Genomic DNA, 23,944 nt, shown 5'->3' on the forward strand with positions numbered 1-23,944 from the left:
GTCAACTCCTACAGACCCGGACTTCCTATTGCCAACCTTCCCAATCGGCCTTTTAAAAATGCTGTCGTTTGCCTCTGGTGAGTTGGCTTTTTTGTCTGTCTCCTCGCCCGAGAGATGCCTGGGGCTGTGCTGGAGGCCGGATGGCTGCGGCCAAGGTCACCCCAGTTCCCTGGAATGCGGGCAAGGGGGGACACCCTACTCCTGTGAGGTTGTGGCAGCAAAGGCATCTGCCAGCCGTGGTTTGCATCAGGCTGCTGGGGGACCTGCTGGAGCACATGGCTCCGGCACACACTGGCTGCCCAAGTAGGAAGAATTGCAAGAAATAAGAAATAAAACAAGGCAAGTGTGTTTACAAGAAAGTTTCTATGTAAATAAGTTCCTGCTCGGTTTGGGAAAAGGTCATCTATTGCATCGTCAGGAACGAAAGGTTTGCTGAGAAAAACAGCTGGGCGCTCAGCAGGTCTGTGTCTCCTGCTCATAGCTGGGTGATTTATTCCTGCGTGACAAAATCCTGAGCTTTTTCACGGGAATACTTGTAGTCAAGCACTGTAGCTCAGCATTGTCCTGTAATCCCATTCGCAAGTAAAAATCTGGTAGGAAGATCAAATTTTCTCTGTGGGAGGAAGAAAGGAGGAAACAATCACTCGCTCCCCAAAATATTTTCCGTTTTTCCTAATGGGAGCTGTTTGTTGTAATTTCAGGTTCAAAACCTCTTCTTGCCTGAGATGAATTTGAGCAAAGGCTGGGGGACTATTTCAGCAGCCACTGATATCATGCTGTCAGTGCTGGGGTCCACCAGCATTTTTGGGTACTTTTGGCCAGAGAGCAGAGCCAGGAGGAGCCTGAGTGCTTGTTCTAGGGCCGAGTATCTCAACTCTTCTCGGGTGCTTGGATTGGGAACCCTTTGATTCAGGTGAATGGATCTTAGAGCTGAGTGTGTTTGCCTTCATGTAGTGTGGTGGGGCTTGGGGAAGAAGCAGATATATCACATTTTCCTCAGGTTCGGTGAGGAGGCGCTGGCCAGCCAGCAGGACACGCATCACCTTGTCCTCACACCTGTTCTCTGCATTTCTTTGTTTCTTGCCTTTCTCTGCGTAGAGGTGGAAGTGTAGGAAACTGTAAGGGGAAAAATGGGTGCCACTGTCGAGTGGCTGTTGCAACACTGTCAGGAGCTCTGCTGAGGAGTCAGCTCTGCTGGCAAGAAAAGTGCTTTTGTTGGCATAGCTTAGTCTGTTCAGGGAATTGCTACAGTGCTGGAGTGGGGTTTGCTCTTGCAGCTGGCTGCTTGCACCGGCAGGAACTTGTGTAGGCAAACCTTTCTAGCTCTCAGATGAGGCTGCCACTGCCGGTGCAGGCGATGCTTTGCTCGCTGCGTGTCGCAGCTGGCACTGTGGTGCCCCCATTCCACCACCCGAGCTCATGGGCATGGAAGTAACATGGGCCAGTTGTTAGGAGATGGGGACAGAGATTAATTTGTAGCCTAAGCAACATTAAACTTGGATTATGACTCTACAAAAAAAAAAAAAAAAAGCTTGTAATCTGGATTTAGAAATGTTGCAATTAAAAATCCACATGCAACATGATTTTTTTTTTTTTTTTTACAAGCAAGGCAACATTCTTCTGAGTGTTGATTACTTTAACATGGGGGAGACAAGAATGCTGGTAGACCAAGGGGACAGTGTGGATTACAATTCTATATCATTGGGGTTTTTTACTTCCTTTTAGCTATGTGACACTGTAAGCAATGATGTTGCACTGTTTGCATGTGCAAGATGCATTGATACTCATGGGAAGAGGATCTCACACTTTTCCAAAGAACTGCTGGAATTTCCTTCAAGCATGACTTTTAGGTCAGATTCACGAAAAAATGCAATGTGTTTTCCAGTTAGCAGAAGAAATACAGACCCTTCTTTTTAAATATATTTTCCATCATGTTCCTAGGGTGCTTTTTTATATGTGGGATCAGTTTCTGTGTTCATTAGCTGTATTAGAAAATTGCTTGTGTCCAGCATCTGTATCTTCATTGAGCTTAACTTGGATACAAGTTAAATGTTTTTTGTCAAGAGATTTATCTTACATTGTGTTAACTGTGTTACTGTTTTGTGTGTGATCCTACCCACGGATAATGAAAGGATTTGCTTTTGCAAAATTGTTGAAGTTTAGCTTTAATGAACAGAACTTGTTTTCAATCAGTGCCTAAAATTTCCATTGTTCCAATAATCCTCTACCAGCCAGAGAGTATGAGAAATGCAAACAGTTATCTTTGCTACATCAGTCTTTTGCTGTATAAAAGGTTCCACAAGTCGGCTTTGTTTGGCTAACCTGCTAATTAACCCATTGATTTCTGCATTTCTTGATTTACCAAGATAGATATCCTCTGCCCGTTGTCATGCTCTGCTGGCAGGGTAATTGTGAATCCTTCAACAGTGGGGGCAAATACTCCATGAGGAGTTCCTTACTTTACCTCTCAGAGTCTTTCAGTGGATAGGAGAGAATTTTCATCTGACTCTTCTGGAAATGTGACCTTTCTGGAAGTCTGGTGTTGCTTAATGACTGAGAGACCCACAGGGTCGACCGCAGGATGAATTATGCATTCTCCTGCTCTGATTGTGCTGGAATTAGAAGGCAGGAGCTGAGGGGGGGAGGGCAGATCAGTCTTGTAATCTAAGAAATACTGCAGTTCCTCTGGATTGCACTGCATGAAAGATGCCTTTATTATTATTATTATTAAGAAATTATGCTTATCATTTGCACAGTAGGTTTGTAGATATCTGTGAGTAACCAGGGTGAAAGAAATGGCAATGGTACTTGCGCCGTTTCAGGTTTCTTGTCCTGCAGGTGTGTATCTTTTTAAATTCAAAAAGAGTAGCAAGTAATTTAAGGAATTCTCCCTGGTGATCAATGTTAGCTGAGATACTTGCAATCCCATGCCAAGCAGCATTCCGTTCAAAAGATGCCAGCTGCAACCTGGCCAGCCTTTTCCTTCCTTTGCATGCAACATATTTCCCAGTGATTGAGCTGCCTGTCTGAAGGGGCACAGCCTACTTGAAAAAGCAGCAAGAAAACTTAGACATAGCTGTAGTTGCATACACTTCAGGCATCAGCGTCTGAGAGCTTCTGCCAGTTTTTTTGGTGACTCCTTCAAATATGTTCTAACAGTTTTTTTCTTTTTCTGCCCTCTGTTTTTAAAGGAAATCAGGCTGTCTGATGGGGCAGAGTGCAGCTGCATAATTGCATGTTTAACAGCTGGGGGGGAAAAAAAAGGATGCTTGCTAGTATTTCAGTTGCTGTAATCTTAATGCATTCAGAGAGGTGTTTAAGCTGATGGTATCCCTTTAAATATCCACTTGGGCTGGAAAGCACTGGATGGGTGACAGAGACTTCAGGGGTGGAAGGCATGGCTTGCACCTACAAAGATACTTGCTGAAAAACAGGCGTACTGAGATCCTGATATGTTTGCCAAGAGCAACAGCTAAACTTGGGCAGCTGGTTTAGCAATTAAATAATGTTTTTGTTTTGGACAATGGGTTTATCGTAATGAATTAGCCGGTGGACTAGTCAGAGTGGCAGAGGGGTTTGTTTGTGATTCCCCAACCATGCAGCATACCTGCTTCGGGCACGTACTTCCCAGCAGTGGAAGTGCAAGAAGCATTTCACACGAATTGCCTGGGAGTGGGAGCATGTACACTTGTGTGTGTCCCTTGTGTGTAAACTCCAGATTCCTGTAATCTCTTGAAAATAAAAACGTGATGGATGGTACAGCTTGGGCATGGAATAAGGAAATACATGGTGCCTTGTGCTTAGAAGTTGGCGTGTGGCTCACGCAAAGTCATTTTAGAATAGTCGGGGGCGGCGGTGGGAGGAGGGAGGAAAAGAAATGCCTTCGGGGGCTGGGAGCCAGGGCGTGGGCGGCTGCGGCCGGGCTCGCCAGCCCTGCGCTCCTCATTCACCTCTGCTCCGCACGGCCTGGCCTGGCTCTCCAGAAAGGAGCTTTTCCTTGCTCGGAGGTAGCAGGAATTTTTTTCGGGTTTCTTTTTTTCTTTCAGAAGGGCATTATGCGCAGGATGCTCTGTTCTTGGCAGCTCGCCCACTGTGTGAGGGGAGAAAGCTCACTGGTTTGGTCACAATGCAGATAGCCACTGTCAAAGCCAGTTAGCATATGCAGGGCATCCTTTCCTTTTTCTCTTAAATAAAGCTTCTTTTTTTTTTTTTTTTTTTTTTTTTTTTGCGGGAAATTTTTTTTTTTAAAAACAAATTTCTTAAATAAAGCTTATTTTTTTTTTAATTTAGCAGGCAAATTTTGTTTCTCCAAACACAATCACTTTCTCTTTCTTAAAACTTATCTGGGGAGAATTTCTTGGTAGGGCAGCTGGGGGCTGCTGGCTGAAAGCTGCTAGTGTGCGAGAGGGGAGTGGGAGTTCCATGGCAAGATGTTGTGGATGCATAACCATTAGCCCCACCTTTGCTTATGAAATGTGTGTTCAAAAAAGAAAAGCAACCAAACTTTGCGGTGTTTAGGAAAGGCCTAGAAGCATCACCTGTTCAGTATGTTAGAAGATGCTTGAAAACCCTGCATCTCCCTGGACAGAGCTGAAGGGAAGGCAGCAGCTTGAAGCCTAGGCTGGGGAGCAGGGGCCTGGCAGGAGCTCCTGCCCAGTGGGTGTCACAGGCAGCTGCCTTTCATCATCTGCAGAGTGATCAAAGCACTGTCCTGGAACAAGCTGGGGTTTCTGCTTTTCCTTCTAGCTTCCATCCAATTCAAAGTTCTTTTTCAGCAGTCAATACCACTGTGTCTTGTGTCATCTCTCTGATCTCCCCTCCATGGTGTTCACCCTCCTAAAGCTCTTGTACTGAGAGAACTGGAGTCACTGTACAAGGGCAGGGGGAAGAAAGTGTCATAAGCATAAAGCCCGCTGTGGTTAGTCACCACAGGTGTTGCTGGGCTGAGTTTTATTGCTCTTGAGCTCATGTATGTCAGCTTTGCTTCAGAGGGGTTTTGGGAGGCTTTCCAGAAAATGGGTGCTCCTGTGTGTAAGAGTTTATTAAAGGAGGTACTTATGCCAACGTGGGCTGAAAACACAGATGTTTGACAGTTGTGGAATCACGTGTTTCTGAAAGTCAGAACCTTTCAAATGGGAGTGAGCACGTGCTTGTGTCCAGCCTCTCTAGTGACTTTGAGCAATGAACCCTGGATGGTTGCATCCAGGTGGATGAGGGCAGACCAAGACCACCCCTGATGTAAGATGCCTTATTTGCCAAATCCTGTGGCAAATTATTTCCCTTGGCTTAGGCTTGACGTGAAGCAAACTGGCTGAAATCAGTTGTGGGAGACCTTTTAATTTCAGGTGGTTTCCCTGCTCATTGGCTGGGAATGGTTCAGTGGGTGCTGCACCCTCAGTGATGGCTGAAGCCCCTTCTCTGGATGTCAAGAGTTTGGTCACTGCACATGCCTGTCCCCGCAAGGAGCACAGTGTGAGCCTGATCCTCCATGCCAGGCTCATCCCAGGAGCAGCAGCTCTGCCAGGACCAGTCAGGGTTTCTTCTAGGGTTATCAGAAGATGCATCAAAAGACAATTTTTTAAAATGGAAATTAGATTTCATTTCAGCTGAGGGTAATTGCAGCAGTGGTAATGGTCTGAAAGTAAATGAGATTCAGCTCTGTAGACTGCAGCCACAACTTTCTGTTCTGCTGGTGTCATGCTTCTTAAAATGGCATTCATTTCTACATCTGGCCCTAAAGCTCTGTTACAAGGAGCTGTGTTTGTCTCAGGAGACAGGAAAAGATCATGCTTTAATTCATTCTCCAGCCCTTGTCTCCCATCTCCTCAAGGATTCCCTGAACCTGCAGGCTGAATTTCCCAGCCAGGTTTGTTCCCATGAGAAGCCTCCTGACCTGGTGAGATTTGCAAGGGAGCAAAGAATCCATCTCGTCCTGTTCAGATGGAACAGCCCTCCAAAGCAGCTTGCAGTTTCAGGCTGAATAATCTGTGACTCCAGCAATGCTTCTTTACCAGTCACAAAGAAGAGAGGAATCTTTGCAGGGGAAAATTCCACTGCCAGCCCCTGCCAAGGTACCACTGGACTGTCCAGAGGGGAGGATGGATGCAACTGCTGAGCCTCTCACAGTGGGGAATCGCCCAGTCTCCCTTCTGACAAAGTGTTATGGTATACCCAAGGTGTGCCAGATCTGGTCTGTTCAGCCACACCAACTGTGATTTCTCTTCTCTCAGGTTTCCTGGTGTATGAATGTGTCTTTCATGGCCCCTGCTGGGGGCTCTTGGCAGGCTGTTCATGTGGTGTGTTCTGTAGCTTCCCAGAAGTCCTGTCCCTTAAGTAAGGCAGGCTGTTCTGAACTGAGAGCACCAGAAACAGCTGAATATACTGAGTGCTTGCTTTTATGGGTGTAATTCAGAAGGCACAGTTTGGAAATGAAGGTCTATTTGCTGGCCCTTTTCAGAGCTCTGATTTGTTGCAGGACACATTCAGGGATGATCTTAGATTTGGCTGAGCCATCACCTTCTGAGCACCAGGGGTTTCACAGCCAGGTGTTGGTTAATCCCATTTGTGTTGGGACATTTTGAATTAGCTGTGCTGAGCTTTGTTTTCAGATGTTTGATGCCCACTGGTGGTTCTAGGGTCTTCTATGTAACACTAATGGGTTTAATGGTTTTTTACACCTGCTGGGGAGACATGTTTCTAACAAACATTCTGCACTGAACTGCACAGTTCCAGGAAAGCATTGCAAAAACATTTTGGTGGAAGTTTTGGTATCCTTAAGGTGTATACATGCAAAAATCCAGGCTGACTATTGAATATTAATGGCTCCTCAGGGACTTGTGAGAAGTGTGCCTTGAGGTGGAGTAGCCTTAGATGGAAAGAAGGACTGTGGTGTGTGAGTAGCACAGGGGGTTTAATGCTGTGCGTGCAGCTCTCCACACCAGCACATTCCCTGTCTCGTGTCTGCTCTTCAAATGCAGTGGGGCCCGAGCAAGGTGTGCAGGTGCTGAGGCAGAGCAGTGCCAGAGGCTGAGCTACTCAAGGCCAGCCACCACTGCCCTGTCCCTCTGTGACCGTGACATCCCCATGCCAGGTTCCGTGTCTCCAGCCGCAGCCTGTGGCTGGTGTGCCGCGGGGCTTGCAGAGTGCAGTTCATCACTGCTTGTCTCCTCTCCTCCCCCATCTCATCCTGCTGCCAGGCTCCTGCTCATGGTATCAGCCTCCATTTAAAGCCATTTCTTAACTGGTAGTCAGAAGTGGGTGAAAGGAGAGGGAAAAATCCCTGACTGGAGTAGCAACGGTGACAGGTCTCAAAGACGTCAAGGTGGTCCCTGTCAGTCTTCTCCAGGAGCCTGGCTTCTCAAGCAGGTCGTGGCTCCCACCAAGAGAAAAGACAAGGGGACTCCCAGCATTGTTACCCTGGTGTCCCTGTGGCTCCTGAGGAGGAGTTTGCCCAGATATGTTCCAGACATCCCTGCTGCAGGCTGATCCCATCTGCGCGTGCCCTGGTTGTGCTGGGACAGACTGTGCCAAGGTAACTTGTGGGCTGCAGGAGGGCTGCCTGTGAGGAAGGGGCAGCTTGTCCTGGCAGAGCAGGGAAGACCCCTCAGCTTAGAAAAATCTTTATCACCTGAGGTTGACATTTTACAGCCTCTGAAACTGAGATTGATGTGTGCTGGAAGTTTTGCACTTAACCTTGCTTTTCCAGCTCTCTGGAGGTTAACAAGACACTGGTGCATCTGGTTTTTGCTTCGCTTCCAAGATGGTTTTCCCCTTATAAAGATGAGAGTGTGTAGATTTTTTAAAATTAATAAATTATCTGCCCAGGAGCACTGGTTTGTGATAAACTTAATTTAAATGCAGATGCATATTCTGTAGCTGGAGTGTGGTTTTATGTAGCATGAAAGAACCTCAATATGCAGAGAGGATTAAGGTTATATGAGGCACCTTGGCTCTGGTATAACAGCTTATATCACTATAATTTGGGTTTGGAATTAATTCAGGTTTGATTCAGTCCTTGGAAAGTTTTTGAACCATTTAAACTATTGATCTCCTATATCCCTCCATCTGGTATCCTAGCTAATATAAATGACAGTCTGCTGTAATAAAAGGCAGTTGACACTAGGTCCTGTGTAGCTGCTTAGCAAATCTTGTTTTAGCAGATACCTCCCTTCCCGTGACCTTCCTCATTCATTCTATCACTCCCAAATCTTTATTGTGTAACTTGAATGTAATGTTTAGTTTAGAGCATCCTGTAAAGCAGGGAAATGCAACTCAAAAGGGGGCTAAAAAGGGGAAGAGAGAAACTTCCTGGCCAGTGAATGTGTAATTGCACAATTTAGTTAATTGTATTGGAAAAAAAGTTTAAGAGGAAATAGGATAAATAACTGGCACTGTTCTGTCCCCAGCTGCCTGCACTGTGTTTAGCTGAAGGCTGATTGCTGGTGTGCGAGTCAGACCAGGCAGCATGTGGCATTTGTCAATAGTCTTCTTGGGGGAAAAAAAGCCCCAACATCTAAGAACTCTGTGATTCAGTAAGGGAAGTCAGGAGGGATGGGAGCCAAAACTGACACATAATACAGAAATGCAATCTGGAAATTTGGGTCGGGGGAATTTCTTCTGCCTCCAACAGGATGAATCTGTGGTGAGTAGCCCATGATGTGTTTCATGAAAGGCCTGGTTGGCATGCAGGTTTCCCCTTTGCACAAGCTTCTTCTGGCTTCTGTTGATTTCCCTGCTGTTTCCCTGAACCTGGCAGGGATCACTGCCTGTTATGATAACATCAGTCAGAGATAACATTCTTATACAGAAGGCTTCAGGCTGTCAATGGTTCAACTACCACGTTGCAACTGTGTTCAATAAATAAACCTTTTGGAATTCCCAAATGGGGGTTTTGGAGGTGTGAAACAACAGTTAGTCACTGCAGACCTAAGATACTAATGTAGGTCCTACCGTTTTGGAGTCTGCTCCAAGTGTTTCTGTGCTACAAGGAGAGCTCCAGCAGAGCAGATATGCAATGAACATACCTAGGGCAGCATGGAACATTTTCTAAAACCCCCCGATAAAAATCTAAGGCAATAGATGTGTTCATTTGGTAGGATTTCTGTGACTTCTGTGAGCCCAACTCTGATGTCTCATGGCTAAGGTGTGATGTTCCTGCTTGGGCAGGAGTGTAAGTCACAGCTTTTCAGAGAAAGATGTTGGAATCTTACTCACTTGGAGAGTTTAATTTAAACTCCCAGGTGAATATCTTGTGCTCTCAAGGACTTGTTGACTTACCTGATAGATTGATTGCCAAGGGAAACTGAAAGAAAACAGGACAGAGATTATACCACCATCCCAGCAACACCCAGCAGATCCATTCTCTTTTGTTTTAAGCTGGGTTTTTTGTTTGTTTGTCTTGGGTTTTTGTTTGGTTTTGTTTGGGTTTTTTTGTTTGTTTTTTTTTTTTTTTGGGGGGGGGTTCAATTGTTTTTGTTTTGTTTGGTTTTTTGATGGTACAATATGGGGTAATGGTTTTAAAGGGAAGGAAGGTTGTTTTAGCCTAAATATAAGGAACGAGTTTTTTACTATGGGAGTGGTGAATCATGGACACAGGTTGTTCAGAGAAGTGATTGATGCCCCATCCCTGGGAACTTTCAAGGTGACATTGGAAGCTGTTCTGAGCAAGCTGATCTAGTTGAAGATGTCCCTGCTTGTTGCAGGGGTGTTGGCATTTGTATCACCTTTAGAGGTGCATTCCAATCCAAACTATTCTATGATTCTACCTCCACAATTGTTTGTTCTTTTTTCCCTGCTGAGGGGTGGACCTGGCTTTGCATTTCACTTCACTGTTGCAGGTTAAATTCACCAAGCAATGTCAGGGTGGCTTTGTGAACAGATGTAAGTACCAGTGATACAGCAACAGGCTTCAGGTTGCAAAAATTTATGTTGGAAGGGTGTCTAAGTAAACTGCAGAAGGGAAACCCTGGAGGCAGAGAGCTGGCAGGAACTGGACACCTGCTAAAAATGCAGGCTGCTTTACAGCATGTGAAATCAAAGCAGCCTGGGAGCCTGTTGAAGCTGTTCAGTCAATAGGTGTAGAAGGTGTTCCAAATAAGCAATACATGGCCTCTGAAGAATGTTTTGAACACCTCCCTGTTGCTATTTCCTGACGCTGTCAGTGTCTGGTGTTTCCTCCATGCTCTGGCATTCTTACTATTATTCTAGTTACTGAGGGTGTTGCAAGCACATTGCTCAGGTGAAATGGCAATGGGAGAGGTGCCACTAGAGGAATCTGAGACAGGAAAAGGAGGACAGCTATGGACACAGCATCAATCTCTCTCAGCAGTACCAGCCTCTCAGGTGATGCACAGTGCAAGGTGTTTCTGCACTGCAGCCACAGCAGGGTATTGAGAAGAACACTTGAATAAGCTTTTACATTAGCCAGTGTCCAATTCCCTAACTGTAGCACCCTGGAGGTCAGGAAGGGTTGGAAAACCTGCCCAGGATCCTGTGCTGGGCTGTGATGGTGTCTGGGCTCTCTTGAGTCAGGTTGGCAGTGCTCTTGGGCAGTGACCAACTGCTCTGCTGGAATGTGAGGACCTTGGGGCCTCTGTTTCTGATGGGGAGAAGTGGGGTTTTTCCTGGCATTTTGGTTTGAATCATGTATTGAGGTGGGTTCCAGGCATGGTGGCTTAGGGGCCTGGTGTGAAAGATGGGGAGGAGAAGGGGGTGAGACATGAGTGGGAAGAGACAGTGCATTAGAGGAGGAGGTCAGTGACAGCCTCCGGAGCAGCTGGTCAGCCAGCACAAGTGCTGGCATGGCTGCATGTGCTGTCTGGATGCATCCTCAAACATGTGCAGCAGTGAACAACCGAAGCTGAGCTGCAGTGCTGGGTGATGAGTGAGCTGGCTGGGGAGGACTGGAGGAAAGAGTAGAATAGAACAGCTCAGTTGTGAAGATCCTACAGTGATCATTGAGCCCAACTGCAAAGCGACAGGACAATCAGTTCTTGGCTGTCCATGGAGTATTGCTACCCACACGGGATGGGAACAGCAAAACTGTGTGTCCTGCAAGCCCTCATCAGTTTGTATTTGCAAGAAGATTTAAAAAAACCCACCCCATATTTATAAAATAGCAGAGTCTATTTGAAAAAGAAATTGCAAATAAGGGAGTGCAGAGTCTTAATGTAGTCCTGGGAGTATCTCTGCTGCTGTTTGCAGGCAGGTCACGCCATCCACAAACGTGGCAATGTTAATAACAGTATTGATTTGTCTTAATGCAGTTATGAAAGCTGAACCTCAGAGGTGTGGGAGGGCTTTATTGGTAATTGGCATCAAGATTGATGAAGGATAGTATCAACCAAAGGGGGGCAAATGGAGGCTAGAACAGGGCAGGGTGAAATAGTGACAGTACAGGAAGAAAAAGTGGCCACAGCACTTGAGGCTTCTCCATTGAGTAGAAAGAAATCTGCTTAAAATGTAATGCCTATGACTCAAAGAAAAGGAATGGGTTAAAATCACTTTGAAAAACAAGACAAGAGAAAAGTAAAGGTGTCTGCAGTGCCTTTGGTACAAGCCAAGGCCTGTCCAAGGATTTTGCAGGACATGGCAGAGCTGCATGCCTGTGGGGCAGGCAAGGGTGGGTGATATCTGATGCCTCAGAGAGAGTTTTACCCCTGTCAGATCAAAATATGTTCTGAAAAAATAATTTGTTGCCTTGGTTTCTCAGGTCTCTCAATTAAGCTCTCTTTGTAAGGAGGATCTTTACACATGATTATTTGGAGCAGTCTTCTTAAGCTTTTTGCTAGCAGCTCTGAAAATAGTAGACTGATGCACTCACCTCTTCCTGCCCAGCCTCCAAAAGTTTCTGACATCTCTTCCTTTAATTCTGCTTTGTAATTGAATTTCTGCTATGAGTTTCTTCTGCTAATTCATTTATAGCATACTTTTAATTGTCAGTGAATTTGAATACTGCATGGGCTGTAAACACAGTAATTAATGTGTGCTATCCAGTTACCCTCTACTCCTGCAGGTTGGAACAAAGGTTTTATATGATTTCAGACATCCCTGGAAGTCTTTTGGGATGCCAAAATCCAGCATCTGGACTGTGAAATTCCATTTACTTTGAGCATATAAATATGGCCAAATAATATTGCACTATGTGGCTTGTTGGATAGGGAAAGTAAAACAATTTTGTAGCAGCAATACAGAAGAGAAATTAAAAGTTTGTGGGTTGTTTCCTGTTTTGCCATTGACCAAGTACAGTCCCTATGTTGTTTTTCCATTGGGGCTCATTTGTTTTGCAGCTTGGAGAAATAACATCCATCACTCTGTAAGATAAGCATACTAAGTTTTTATCATAAAAATATGTTGAATCTAAAATGATTTGCTTAAATGTTTTTGTTGCTGCCAGGTTGCAACATTTATGAGTGCCTGCCCAGGGATCTCAGGAGTAACAGAAAATTTCATGGTAACAGAAAAGATACTGGAATTTACTTCCTGGGAGCAGAAGACTGGTGTAATTAAAACCTGCCCTGATGAGGGAAGCTACCAGGATAAAGTAGGAACACAGTCATTTAGGAGGCACACACTTTTTGCCTTTATTTTTCCTTCTAGGCTCTTTGGGCCTTAGGGAAGTTTGTTTGAAACTGCTCCCCAGATGATGGGAAGATGCATGTGGGAAGGTTGGTCTTCAGTACAAGCCATTCAACCAGCATCACTCAGCAGGCATCAGGGGAGGGGGCACCTTCAGGGGATGGCTGACATGGTGACCCCATGTCAGGGCAGGATACCCTGACCTCACCTCTGTGACACTTGTCTTGTTCTTGTGATTTGTAGAAGGAGCTGTATTTCAGCTGGCTGCTTGACTTCTTTTCAATTTCTTCTTGGTGTTTACTTCTTAAAACCTGTAAAGAATTTGTGAGGTTACCATAACAATCAAAAACCAAAATATATAGTGCTATTTTTTTAAAAGGAGGAGATGAAATTTCAGTGCAGTCACTCTGACTTTTATTACAGTGTTTTTCTGGAAGTTAATAAATTATTTCCCACCTAGTCATCTTATGGGTGCTTATGAGTAACAGTCAGCATGGGTTAGTTTGGAACAAATAATGTCAGACATCCTAATTACTCTCTGGAGCAGGCTAACAGCTCCTGTAGATAGCAAAAGAGCAGATGATATGCTTTACTCCAATCCTAGTTAAGTTTTTGGTGATTTGGTATTCATAGAAAAAAAAAACAAACAACTAGGGAAAAGAAATTTGGTTGAAACTTATGGATAGTGCAAGGCAAGTGTGCTGACTGTGATCCAGACTTAACTTCTGTGTGTGATCAAGCTCAGAAGTAGTGTTGGGTGAGAATTTCCAAAAGTGGACCCTAGGGCATGGGTCATTGTTACTGATGCATTTGATAAAATGCTGGTTCAGACTCAATAAGTAGCACCAAACTAGGGGATATTACAAGTATTTGGGGGGAGAAAGTTATTTGATTTTCCAGTAGCTTTGGACAGAACCAGAAGATGATGGCCTTGAAGGGTCCATCATTCCCACCAAAAGGCTTTTAGTATGGGCTTGCATTTATCTCTGGTGAATGGATTGGCTCTACAGAATACTCAGGGTAGCTGGAGGGCCTCCACTGAAAAGAGTTGTGGGGTCATGGGAGGGTCATACATTGCTTTTCCAGCCTCATCCTGCCCCAACACCTGCTTCCATAAATAGGGGGATGGACTTTGTGTCCAGTGTTGGGATCTCCTGGTGCTTTGGCTTTGCTGGAGTACCAAAGCCTGCCTGGGGCACTGCACCTGAGGGAAGATGTGAAAAAATGGAAAAGGCCAGCAAGGATCTGAATAACAGGACTCAGGAGGAATGATGGGAAGGAATAAGGGTGTTTGGTCTGGAGAGAAGGTGTAGGATTGGCACGAGCAGTTTACAGTGTCAGCAAACAGCAGCAGCTTGCTGTAAGCAGAGAAATATGAAACCCTATGTCTGTAGGGGTTAGGACCAGTGGAAATGAATGTGAGTGGAATCATGAAAAGCAGGAACTCCTGCTTGTAGAGATGGTGAGGTGTCAAAGGAGACTCTTGGGAGGCTTTGTCGGGGATGTCTGTGGCTGGGGTTTGGCACTGGGCAGACCACATGTGTGTGCTAGGTGTGGGCTGGAGGCACCTGGGAGCTGAACACAGTGGGATTTTGTTTGCAGAAGTTACGGGGTTACTGGGTCAGACAGGAATCTGGCAGGAAAGAAGTTGGTGTATTGGGTTGGAGAGGATGAATTCTTCCCAGCTGAGCTTGGCCTTGGTGGTGGAGGAAAATCATGGTCGGTTCTGTGAGAGAGGGAATCAGAGCAAGGTACTTGCTTTCGATTTTCTAATCCACAGATTTCGAGAGATTAGGAATCACAGGAGAAGGTGAACCTTGCTCCTGGTGCTCTTATCTGTGACTCCTTGAAGGCTGATGAACCCTCAGCAGTCAGAGCTGACAGATGCTGATGGGATGCAAATTACTTTAGTTTTTTTCCTTGACAAACATGCTCAGTGAAAGAATAGTGATTTCTAGCCTTTCAGAGCAATGTTTAGTGGCTCACTAAACTTGGAACTGGCTCTTTCATATTTTTCCTTTATTTTGTTCCAGTTTTAACATCTTGGTGTAGTAATATTTTGTGGTATGAGCCAAGCAAACCTTCTGAATCTGAACTTGATACTTACTTATTTTGAAAGATGACTTTTTACAAAAAATATTTAAAATAAGAAGATTATTGAACATCCGAAGAATTTGCTGTCTGAATTCAAGACAAATCTGTGCATTTTTCAACATGGAAATATTTCTTATTTCAGGACAAATAATAAAATGCAAATACACAACAGAGCTGTTTCCCATTGTAGGGTAAGAACTGGAGTAGGGTTTTTGCATATTTAGACTATTTCTGGCTTTGGTGTTTTGTTTTGTTTTTTTTTTTTTTTTTTTTTTTTTTTTTTTTTTTTTTTTTTTTTAACTGGGAATAGTAGCTTTTGCAGGATAGGCCAAGAGTGTGAAGATTGTCACTTAGAGAAAAGCTGTAATGTAAAGCATGTTTGGTTTGTGTCTTCTCTTCCAGGTAATCGAGCCCCGTGGACTTTCTCTGAAGAGATTCCAAAATAGGTGGTGAGTACTTTGCAGAGCCTGCTCCTTTCAAAGCACTCTTTAGTAATAGTAAAACTAAATGAGAAGTAAAAAATGCAGGCTTTGTTTTTTGTTCTGCATTGAGCGCAGAAGTTTGCATTTGCTGAGTTAATGGCGTGCTTTAATTTTAAAGCTGGCAGAGCTAATCTTTAAGCAGGGGTTTGTTGTCAAAATGTTAAGATTTGCACTTAATAATAACCTTTGCACTAAAAATAATTTCCTGAGATTGGATAAGTGAACTGTTACATTTTTTTAAAAAATACTTGACTTTAGGGATAATCTGTACAAATTATGTTGCAATTTTTACTAAAAGCCTACACATCCCACTGGCGCAGCATTTTCTGTGTCAGAAAGCAACCTTAGGATTTTTTCCTTTCTTTTCTGTCCAAGGTGTTAATCTAAAGGAATGCAGCTTCCAGAGAGTTATATGAGCTGCATAACCCATGCTAATCTCTGCCACATGTGACTGATTTTGTTCTGCCTGCACCCAAGGCTTCCATGTATTTCATTTTTATGCACTTCATTAGGTTCTCATTTGTGAGTAAGTGAAACATTAAATCAGTCAAGAGCTGCAGGAGGATGAGATCGCTAAGAGCTGCCAATTGGTGTCATTGCAGGTGCAAAATGCTGATGTCAATCAGTGCAATTTCTTTTCCTCTGCTGGAACTGGTCTCTGCAATGGTGCCAGCTGAGACTCTGCTCTGTAACACCCTTTGCTGTTTGTTTTCATTGTTTCTAGAGAAATACCTACTCTATTTCCTTTTTCAATTCTAGATTTCTTTCCCATGAGATTACCCAAATTATATAATTACCCATTAATTCCTCAGGAAGCTCATTCTTTCGTTGCATTTCCCTATGCACAGGATACAAGCCATTAGAGCTCTTGTGTGTGCAGACTGACTAATGAACCGTGGCGGAATGCCCCAAACCTCTAATGGCCTTCCCTGCCTTCCAAGTCTGTGCACTGCCCGTAGATCAGGTGCCTTCTGATACACACGGTCCCAGGTTGATTTGAAGTGTCCCTACAGGTGAAATGTAGCCATCTGGACTGGTAATTTCTCAGGGCAGGGGAGGATGATGGAGTTTGGTGTGTCTGTCAACCTGAATATGGGAAGGATGATGGAGTTTGGTGTTTCTGTCAACTTAAATATGTCTTCATTATGCTAGAAAATGGTTACTGTGTGTTTGTAAGGGGCTTACTTAACACCCCTTAAATGTATATCTTATCAACTCCCTCTTTCAGCAATGAAAACGTCCCTTACTTAGTAAGCTGTTTTATCCTTATTTTCTGTATTGAGGCTTATGTTCTAAAACTTGAGTTTTACAGGCCTAAATCACCAATCCCATGTGCCTTTCACCAGAATGCTCTTGTGAGCAGTAGCTTATGAACCCCTCCTCTTCCCCAGCCCTGCAGCTAGGATGGGATCTGTGTTGTAAACCTGCACGGTTTGTACTGCTAATTTCTGTATGGGGCCTGAACATTCAGTGGATCTTTTTTGAGAGGTTGGAAAATGAAACAAAACTCTTCTTCTGAGCAGAGAGAGGAGTATGACATGGATGACAGTAATACCATGTGTGCAAAATCGAGGTAATTTTAAACTCTCTTTAAATTGCACTTAAAATTGGATTTTCTTGTTTTCTTGTTTCAGGTAACACCTGAACAGGGTATGAGTAAAAAACCACTTGTTGATACTCCATATGCCTTTCTCCTGGGTAGTCTCTTTGAAAAGCTCCTGTGGTCTTTCCTTGGAGCTTGGGCTCCCGATGCACTTTTGCTAACAGAGCTTAGAGTTGTTGGGTGGCTGTACATCACATTTTTTGATGCTTCAATGGTCTACATTCCTCACATTTTCAAGTTCAGGTGTGTCCATGGTTTCAGTTTGGGAATGCATATGATCCATACCAGAAGAAGGTACATCTCCAGAGTGTAACAGCTCCTGTGTGGTGCCTTACAGTGGTCAGCTGCATCAGTTCATGTTCAACATGGAGCAAGACTTGAAGGCAGACCAGTGCTGAGCTTGATGGGCATTTTCCAAAATGTAATGTGTGGCCAGTAGCACATGGATGGCTTCAGAACAAAGTGTGAAACTAAAATGTGTATGAGCCTGCCTGAAGGTAGCTTGAATTTTACCCCAGCTACACACATCTGGAAGTGAGGTGCTGGCCATGGAAAGAGGGAATTGACATTTGGATGCTCTCCTGCTGGGATACCACAGGGTCTGATGCAGCAAGCTGCTTACCTGTGTTTCTGCCTGTAAGCACATAAGCAGCTCTGGGCAGGGAAGACCAGGGAGGCAGACACATGATGGGACATGCACCCGTCAAGGCCACCCTGCACAGGACACCTGAATGGACAGCTGGGTTGTGCCTTGGCATGTTGGCATGTTTCAGGGTGCTGCTGGGGTGACTGTGGGGGAGGTTGGAGCTGGGATGTGGTTAGGGGGGCTGTCTCTGTCCCAGGGCAAGGCAGGTGGTGGTGGCATTGCTGTAACCTCTGTGCTGTTCTGGAGGAGCTCATAAGTGGCTGTGGCCCATGGCCAGGGAAGGCAGAGGATGGGACATGAGGTGGTGTGAACATCATTTCAGAAACTGCCTGCTCCTAGCATGGACAGGGGGCTCTGGGTCTGGAACAGGGCTCCCTGCTTCTCTGCTTCAGAGCTGGTGTGTTTGATGCATGAAAGTGAAACTTTTTGCAGCCAGACTGACAGATCTGTCCTACCAAACTGGCTTTGAGAAACATTCTATTTTTAAACTGAAAGCTGAGTTAAGACTCCTGCATCCTTTGTATTTGTGGGAAGGGGGGTACCCCTGAATGGGAAGTTGCAAGAAGTACTGGAGGACTGAGCTTCTCAGGATCAGCTGTGGCAAGCATGGAAGTCAGGGAATGTTCTTGCCATTGGTGTTGGGAAGTTTGGTGGAAACATGCTGTATATTCTGTGCACAGAGCAAGGCCATGGGCATGTCCCTATGACCTGGCTCTGGTCATCACCAGGATCTCCTCATCCTTGAGTCCTGGTGCCTTTCAGCTTGGCTCTGCCTCTACTGCCCTTGTCAGCATTTCTCTGCCTTCTCTACAGCCTACCTGTATCCCCATATCCAGGGTCCCATGGGATCACCCCTCCTGTGAACATTCAGGCTCTGCAGGAAGAAAAAATCCCAGCAGCAGTGCCAGGCTGAGCACCAGGGCAGAGAAGAAGGGAGCAGGCAAGATAAGTGGGAATTTGAGGCTGTGTTCTCCTTCCCCTGGGCATCATCTGCACTACAGCCTTGAAAAACTGCCTTGTTTCAGAACTCAAACTCAGTTCTGCTAACTTTTCCTGTTACCTTTTCCTGCTGTCTGGAGGGAGCTGTGAGGGCCACACATCTGCCATACATAAATCTATACTGTGGGTACTGGGAGGGGAGATGGAAGTGCAATTAACTGGAAAATGTGTCTTAAAAAAGAACAAATGGGAGCACAGTAGCAAATGAAGTACCTTTTGTGAGTAGCTTATGTAACAAAGTAATTGAAAATAATTCATTATGATTTAACATGTCTTCAATCAAAGCTTCCAATTTTTTCCTTAGCCACCTTTAAAAATTGCTATCTGAGTCTTCAGCTTTTACATTCTTATTATAAATAGGTTTTACTGATGTCTCCTCTGTTTAGACCTTTCTGTGTTGTACTGCACATTTACTTTCCATATTCACTGTTTGCTCATTCAAGGATGTCAAGAAAAAAAAACCAGAATGACTGTGCAACACTGCTGTTCAGCTGTGTTTGTTTTTATGAATGAATCTCCTGTGTGAGTGCTCACAGGCTTTGGGATTTCTCACTTTTCAAAAACTTTTAAAATGCAAACTTTTTCCTTAATTCTTTACTGTGATGGGGAAAAATTAAAGCAGGGTTTCTTTTTAAAAAGTAAACTCCTAGCCAAGATTTCCAAGCTGGAAGATAGCGGGGCTCTGTAATTGCCCTGTTTTCCCCACTGTGCCCTGTGCTCCCCCAAACACCACCTGCCTTCTCCATTTTGTAGAGATGTTGCTATATAGCATGAAAAAGGAGTGGCTCCTAATGCAAGTATCTCGTGTTGATTCACTGCTATACAACTGTTCATCCCCTAAGAGTGTGGGATTACAAAGCATTATCATGCTCAGATTGACTCAGGTAGTACTATTTTTATTTAAGCTGCATTAAGGTATCGTTGTGAATCTTTGGTCTTGCAGCATGGGTGTAATACGATTTACTATTTTTATAAAAAATCAACATGTCTGTACAAATCCTGTCTATGGAAAGAGCTGCAAAGATTAGTCATGAACTCAACACTTTTTTTCCCTCCCTCTCCTCTACAGTGAGTTATTACATTTTTAGTATTCCTGTGATCTCTATCATGTTAGCCAGGCTTGGAATAAAATAAGGTGGTGCCTTGGCTTGTGGAGTCAGGGACTTGGTACTTGCTGGGAGAAGCTTTGGTGGAAGTGGGGGGCCTTTGGTGTAAGAGGAGCAAGGTTTGGGAATGCTCAGTGGAGTTACCTGGGCAGTCACCAGGAATTGCAGTGGGTTTCACCCACCTGAAGCCTTGGGGACCCTTCTAATTCAAGCAAATGAGACCTGCCATGACCAGCAGTTCTGTCCATCCACCTTGATGGCTTTTATATGAGGCCCCACCAGTCTTAATTAAAACAAACAAACAAAAAAAAAAAGGTAATTTAGAGTGGATCCTTACCTTGCTCAGCTCCTTCTCATTACCCTGCAGCAGCTTGGTACCCTGGTAATGCAAAGATAAACATGCATCCTAGGGTTGAGGTTAGCTAAGGGATGCAGTCAGAAATATCTACAGGCAGCATGTCTGTCCAGCTGCATGCCTGTAGGATGGATAGACTGCCAACCACTCTGTTTCCAGAGGGGAAGAAAAAAAATCATGGCCTTTCTTGAAAAGGGAATGGGAATGCAATGAGATGAGGCATGATTTTCCTCAGGTGGGACAAATATGAAGGTGATCAAAATAAGTTCCTTTGCAATGGGCCTGAGTGGCGTTACCACTAAAAGTCAGCAGGGTTTGCAAAGACAGTGGGTGCAAAAACTGCTTCACTACATTGCTTTGGTGATCCAGGAGTTGCATAGCAGAGTTACAGTAGCCCAGGGAATATTTCCCAAAAGCTGCTTGGACGCAGCTCCCTTGCTGGGGAGCTCAGTAGAATGGACACTGCCACCTCCAAAATTCACTGGAATGGGGGCTGCTCCAGGGCTGGGAATGCAGCACTGTCTCCTGAGGGGGAGTTTCTGAGAGCCTTGCTGGCCTTCATCAGCATTTGGAAGGAGGGGTGATGGAGAGACAGGCTGAATGTGGGCATCCTCCTGGGCTCTGCATCCCGGGACAGCCTGGCTGGGGAGCAGCTTAATTGCTGTAACTGGCTCATGGCACCCAGAGGCAACAGGAGGCAGCCATGGTTGTGTTCAGTGAGGTCTGCAGTTGTGAATATGAGCATACAGAGAGACAGAAGGAGCATTTCTGTCCCCATCAAGCCTTCATTTGAAATGAAGGAGGCATTTAATATGGGGGGGGTTACAGCCTTCTCTTTAATTAGCAGGAATGCAGAATAACATTCAATAACTGCTTGACTACTACCTTAAATAGAAAAAAACCCCATGGTAATGGTTGGTGCTCCACAGTTTGGGGTGGGCAGCACAGTGTCCAGTGAATGGGGCAGAAGATGCTGTGGGTTTGCCAGTGCAGCTCCCTAGCCAGGTTCCTGTAGAGTCCTGTTCCCTGCTGACCATGAGCTGTTGCAGCAGGTATGGAAATCAGCTGAACTCTGGTCTCTGTTAAACCATTTAGGGTAGAGCAACATAAAGTGCCAGTTTTGCCATTACAAAATATACGGATAATTTTGACATAGGATGCACATTGCTTTGTTAATGGTTTTGTTTGGCAGGCTTCATTTGGGACTGTTTTGGGAGGGGGCAGTTCCCCCAACACCATCCAGTGTTGCATGTACATCTGCTGTCATGTCCAGACATTGCCCTCATTGCATGGTGTTCTGGTGAAGTTCAGCAGAGCATCAGTGGGGTTACTGGGGTGAAAACTATTTGTGTGAACAAATTGAGTCCCAGCTAAGCCGGGCAGTTTGGTTTCCTTCTCCCTATGCTTTTGGTATTTATAAATATCACCCTTGGGCTACCATGAAATCTGGTCTCTTAGCAGTCAAAATCCAGTTGTTCCTTTCCAGAGAGCTGACATGAATTTCCAGGAAAAGCAGACATGGCCATCAATCCCTTGTCTAGATTTTCTTGTTTGGAAAGAAGCACTGGGATCTGCAGTTGGACTGGATGATCATCCAAGAAAACTACTTTGCTCTATTCAAGTGCAGACAGGATTGGAGAGCTGGAGGAAGATTGGGCTGTAGGTCCCAGCTGTAGCTGTGCTTCTGATTTCATGCAGGAGTGGTGGGAGAGATTTTTTTGCTAGGTACTTGCTGGCTGACTATCTTACACCCTAAGGCCCGAGAATTCATTGTCTCAATATTGAATTCATCAGTAAATTGAGTGTAGTAAATCTGTTATAGTAAAAATAAGTGGATTAAACCACAGAATTTTTCATTCCACCAAAAAAAAAATTGTATTTGGTCTTCATTGAATTTCAAAGGAAATGTAATTTGTCATTTTATTCAATGAAATGCCACAGGCAAAATAATTTAGGAAAAATGTTACTTTTTGTAATTTGGGGAGGAAATTTCATTTTAGGTATTTACCATCCAGAAATTATTTTGTCGCACATCAGTATTAAGACATATCCTTATGGGTATAAATCATGTCTCATTAGTTGTTATTTACCATCACTGCTTATTTGTCAAAATAGTTAATTATCTAGTTCTGATAATTCATGTTGGAATCACTAAGGGAGCTTGTTTTTAAATCCTTTTATTTCTAGGTAAAAATACCTTCTCTCTGAACGATAATGAAATATTGTAACGCTGCAACAAGGAGCACAATAGATATGTATGTTAATACAAGTGCCTGAAAACATAAAGTTGATAATGTAAAATCTGTGCTCATTGGTTTCAGAATATGCCAGGTATACCTTCCCTGAGTTTTCATGTGTTTTCTAACTGTTTTGAATCTGAAGAAAAGAACTTTTTTCTGTCATTTTGCTTTGTTATTTGTTTTAAGTTTGACCAAGTAGAGTTCATAGACTCAGCTCTTCAGTCACAGAGTGAGGTAAGAGGATCAAATGGTCCCTGTTCTCCACTCTAAAAATAGTGGGAGGTGAATTTACCTGCAAAGTGGCAGCTGAGTGGAGGACTGATAGAAGATAGCAGGTGCAAAAGGAATTTCACAGCAGACAGGTACTAAATTATGCATTTTGTGTGGTACCTGGGAAATGACTTCTGAGTGTCCTCCTGAGTCAGTGTATTTTAAAGATCATAGCCTGGGACTCTAGGAAAAAGGGTTTGGTTCTTCAATTGTTTCCAGATGTTTAACAACTTTGTGGTAGTGTTCCCCTCCTGCCACATTTTTTCTGCACCCTGGATAAAGTGTGACTTGGTAGGAGAGTGGGCCTTATCCAGCCCTTCTGAATCCTTCCCATGATGATAAAGAATATCTAAACAAATGTAAAAGTTTTATTTTGTTTCTCATTGCATCTCAAGCATCCTTCTCCCAAGATCTGCAGGATGCCCCAGCTGGGGATGATGATGTCTCTGCCTGGACAGCCAGGCATCCTGGGGGAGCTGAGCATCCACGTCCATGACAGCACCCACGCAGAACACGGGATTTGTTATGCCTAAACACAAGTCAAAACTTGTAAGAAGTGGTTTAATAATGGGAATATCAGCAGACCCCTGAGTATAATGCTGCTGCTGTATGCTTTCATAAATCTAAGGTTTAGGTATGACAGTTACGATACGTGGCATTGGGAGTAGGTGAAACAGCAGTCGTTAAACAAAAATGAGCTTTTAAACTAATGACAGCTGCCTAAATGGCTTTGCAGTGAAACAGATTCCCTGAGGCTACCATTTTTCAAATAATACTATTGAAAGTCCTATCGACTTCAAAAAAAGCAGGAAAATATTTTGTTTTCATGCTGTAGTACTGCTTTTACATTCATCCCAAAGGTCAAGCTGTGAAGCGTTCGCTAGACTTTAAACTGGAGGTGTTAGAAAAGAATGAATGGCAATATTTCCAGTAATTCATTCACTGTTATTCCCCTGAATTAAGCCACATGCAATACCAGGGATTCACACTTGTTCCAAGATGGGTTTACAAGTAAGTATGGGGACACTTTTCTCCATCTAAATTCAACTTAGTATTTAACCCAGTAGGCAGTTCTGCACAATATCTCTGTTATACAGAATTGTATCCAAATGTCTTTATCAAAACCTCTTCCAACTCCTGCTGGTTTAAAATTATACACAGTAAAGCAGCATGTTCCTTTGTCTCCTTTGAGGACATCATTGCCAGCCTAAAGCCAAAGGTTTAAAGATGCATGTTTTGTCTTTTCCTTCATGCCAGATGTCCTGATGGACCAGGGCTACCCATATCTGAAATGCATTGGCCAGTTTCCTTAAAGACACATTTTAAGCAGGTTGATGGTTGCAGAAGACCAACCTATCCTCAGTCAACCACTTCCATATCTTTTTAACTTTGGCTTTTCCTCTGCCCAAGTTTGTTTTCTTCATGAAACTGCTTGTTTGGCTTTTGTCTTCCTGTCCTCCACATTCTTCACCTTTATCACAACTCATGGATTTTTTGTTCCTCTTATTACCAGGGATAGAGGAGAGGACCAGACTGTGAAAGGATGTCAAACAGCAGAATTTGGTTGTTTTGC

At 44.2% G+C, this 23,944-nt stretch overlaps 1 protein-coding gene across 3 annotated transcripts in view; it reads left to right on the top strand.

Annotated features, from left to right (window-relative positions):
* The window catches only part of HPCAL1 (hippocalcin like 1), an 80,025-nt gene that overhangs the window by 15,804 nt on the left and 40,277 nt on the right, over positions 1 to 23,944 (top strand). For 2 of the 3 annotated variants that reach the window (XM_039715640.1, XM_039715639.1), the window contains exon 2: positions 15,073 to 15,119. The gene's annotated coding sequence lies outside the window, so the exon portion shown is untranslated. Of the gene's footprint in view, positions 1 to 4; positions 78 to 15,072; positions 15,120 to 23,944 lie in introns of those variants that run through there. The other variant, XM_039715641.1, reaches the window with a different exon arrangement.

Source organism: Passer montanus, unplaced genomic scaffold (assembly GCF_014805655.1).
Source record: "Passer montanus isolate IOZ18808 unplaced genomic scaffold, ASM1480565v1 scaffold34, whole genome shotgun sequence".
Taxonomy (NCBI): domain Eukaryota; kingdom Metazoa; phylum Chordata; class Aves; order Passeriformes; family Passeridae; genus Passer; species Passer montanus.